Source organism: Hetaerina americana, unplaced genomic scaffold (assembly GCF_022747635.1).
Source record: "Hetaerina americana unplaced genomic scaffold, ioHetAmer1.1.p SCAF_8, whole genome shotgun sequence".
Lineage (NCBI taxonomy): Eukaryota > Metazoa > Arthropoda > Insecta > Odonata > Calopterygidae > Hetaerina > Hetaerina americana.
The window spans coordinates 47,588,707-47,592,177 of record NW_027287427.1 but is presented as its reverse complement, the minus strand read 5'-3'; the positions used below and the strand labels follow the sequence as shown (position 1 = coordinate 47,592,177).

General features: G+C 39.7%; 1 long non-coding RNA gene across 1 annotated transcript; it reads right to left on the bottom strand.

The window, feature by feature from the left end:
• Positions 1-1,821: 1,821 nt before the first annotated feature.
• On the bottom strand, positions 1,822-3,268 carry LOC139698073 (uncharacterized). The gene is made up of 4 exons (XR_011702843.1): positions 3,154-3,268; positions 2,475-2,590; positions 2,253-2,343; positions 1,822-2,090 (listed from the first exon to the last, which is right to left on the bottom strand). It is a non-coding gene; the product is annotated as an uncharacterized lncRNA (long non-coding RNA).
• Between the last annotated feature and the right edge of the window lie 203 nt (positions 3,269-3,471).

Below are 3,471 nucleotides of genomic sequence, written 5' to 3'. Positions count from 1 at the left end.
TTCCTTTGCCTACCATCACATTCCAATCCGCAATCACTATCAAGTGTTTCTGTGCAGGAACACATGCAATTATATGCTCTAACTGATCGCATATCATATAGAATTCTTCTTCCTAATGGTTGCTCGGTGGCATGTATACCTGAGCAATGACGAAGTTTGTTGGTTCTGCTTTTATCTCCTAGTTATATTCTATCCATTGATTGTTCTTTGTTATTAATGCTTCTGCCTACCTCTATTTAATATTATGACAACCCCTCATTGACTCGTCCCCTCCATTGTATATTATTCTATAATTATTACTCAAGTAATACGCACTATCCTTCCATCTCACCTCGCATAGACCTAAAATATCTATATTACCACAATCCATCTCTCACTTGATATTCTCTAATTTTCCTGTGGTTAACCTTGTACTAATGTTCCAAGTTCCTATTCTAACTAAACTGGTCTTCTGCATCTTCTGTCCTGCTGCTTTTGGTTTCCCCTCAAAAGTTTTGTGGGATGACAGCCACGAAGCCTTGTCTCCCCCATTGCCAGGCACAACACACTGCCCATTAGGTCGAGCCCTTTTGTGGCCAGGACTTATCCTGTATGTATGATGATTTTGCTCTTGGGAATGATAATTGAGGTGGTTTCCCGTTGCCTTCCCTAATAGTGTTTTTAACGTGACACCAACACTCAATGGCCACCCCACTGGGGTCAGATGCCTTTGCAGCCACCTCACCGAGGAGCAGCCACTCAGTGGACTACCCTTTGCCTGTCTCCTAACCTTCGACCTATCTAGCATGGATGACCCTACCAGGAGCAATATTACCCCCACCAGCACAGCTCTACAGGTCATCAGAACACACAAGCCCTTCAACTATGTCAAGATTTTAGTCCATGGCAGATTCAAAGAATGCAAAACAGTTTTAATACATCAGTTTTGATACGCGATTAAGCACTGACAGTAACACACAGTGACTAGCAACTATTTAGAGGGCAGATAAGATTTACTTATGGCTAATTAGAAGAGGTTAATCTCTGTTAAAGTAGCCAAGAAATATGAATGCTGCTCAACATATAACCTATTTCAGATATTTTTAGTCTAACATGGCATTGCTCTAAAATATTTTTTAACATTCATTAACTCCCAAAAATTAAAATCTCTTCAACTAATAAAGAGCAAAAATAGTTTCTACCTAAATCTTGAAGTTTACAAAATTGTGTATTAATCATCATTAGGGAGAATGAAACTTCTTTATTTTACAAAATCTTAACTTTCAATACTTCACCTCACAGTGGTCTACAATTTTTAATGCTAATGTAGTTTTAATCTGCTGATACAATAAGATAAATCAGAGTTGCGAAATAATTACGAAAGGTTACTAAGAACTATTCATTTACATGAAACTGCTGATAATGAGTGGAACATTGGGTGAAATACCTAAAAACTTCGCCTATCATGATGACGAAACGATTTACCGTAGGATAGTGCAGAAATATTTATGAATTAAGCACGACATACCTGCCTCGTCTTGGTCATACTTTATATATACTTGGATTGGAAAGGATACATTGAAATATTCAAGACATCTGTAATAATTTAATTTCAACCCTTCAAATCCATCAAAGGTGTACACTACCTAGAAATTCCAGAAAATGAATCTTGCACGAAAAATTTGAGGCAGAAATCGATCCAATAATGTAAGGAAATAGGGCGAACCCCAGTCCTCCTCCATTGTGGCCAAAACAGAACTAGCGAGTTCGTGTTGAAAGTGCACAAGGTATTGCCATAATGTCATCAAAACGAATCAATGGGAAGGAATTGCGTTACCTCTCTCCGAGATGTAGAGATGAGCGTCAACAGTGACTCCTGATCAGCTGTTCCCAGGAGATCATTCGCTTCACACCTCTAGAGTATCTTATCTCGATTTGATGACATGATTTCACGAAGCATTCTTCCGCTGTCGGTTGAAAGCAGCCAAGTCTAAGGTTGGCAGGAATCCAAGAGTAAAAAACGTTCGCGAGAATTCCCCTCTGCTAGCATTCACACCAACAGAATACCTCGCATATCCTTAAACTGCGCCCGTGCTGTGACATTGAAGAATCTGCATAAAAACAAAAACAGTGAGATTAAAAAAAATCATCAATAACGTTCATTATATTTTTTCAGTACTATCAGAAAATTAAAATAGATTATGATTTCTCTTTCAACATAACCATATCTTTAAACAACGAGTAATTTCATTAGAATTATTACCGAAGCGTACCTCTCCATTTGATGAAATGGCGACGTATTCTTCCACAGTGGAGGTGGTCAGGAGTCCAATTAATACGCCCGGCGGTCAGAAGTTGAAACGTCTGTAAGGCATGAAAAGAGTAAAGGTAAGTTTTTGGAAAAAATAATTTGTCGGTTAAATCTGATTCAGATAACGCAAGATTAGTAAGTTCACACATTTTCTGAAACTAACTTATTAAAGACTCATTCTTACAACTATTTACTGGACGCTTCATACTCTGGCGGAGAACCATCAATGCTCCGAATAGGCCAAAGCTCACTGGTCGGGACAGTCTTCCACGCAACTTTCTCCGATTCGACATCGCACACCTGAAATGAAAAAAGTCAACGAAAATGACAAATTACATCACGTATCCTTAATTATGAGATTAAATTCATATTGTATTTGGCATAAGTTCGTTTAGAACATTCATGTTCGGCACGCGCTATTTGACTTAAATCATTCCTGAATGAAAAGTTACTGTTAAAGGTTTATTCGAACGCATTTCCACGAATCTCTGACATACCATTAAGGAATTCACAGGGAACCCAGTAAATTATGTCTGAACAGCACAGCCGCTCAAAAAGAGAAGATATAAGCCTTACGTAACGTCGCGTCAAATTTCACCTTTCCCAAATTTCGAGTGTTATTTACCGCGATGCCTTAATTCAGTCACGGTAGTTTGCATATTCAAATTTATCATTGCAAACGTGAGATACATTTACTGATACATTAAATATCCAAGAAAAGACAATACAATTTTACCAGAGAAAAAAGAAGTTGGGGGCAGAATTAGACGATCGCGGGAAATGCGTTTTAACAATAAAATTCGGGTATCAAAGTAAGATTCTCGGTAAAATTACCAATAATTAAGGGATGCATGGGCACTTACTTGCTTTGTTCAAGACAGCAGTGATCTCGCGTCGCTCTCGACACGTCGTTGGCGCTGCACCAGCTCTCCCGTAACTGCCGTTAACTGAGATTGAAGAAAAAATAGTCTCCGCAGACGTACGTTCTGGGCCAGGGCATGAAGAAAAATAGTGGTAGAATGGTTCGGCGAACGCAGGGATTGGTGGGCGAAGAAAAGAGAAGGGGGCTAAGGGGGATATTTGAGCATCCGGAGGGGGGTAGGAGAAGAGGTAGGGGGGTAGGAGAAGATGGAGGGGGTGGGAGAAGATGGAGGGGGTGGGAGAAGATGGAGGGGGTGGGA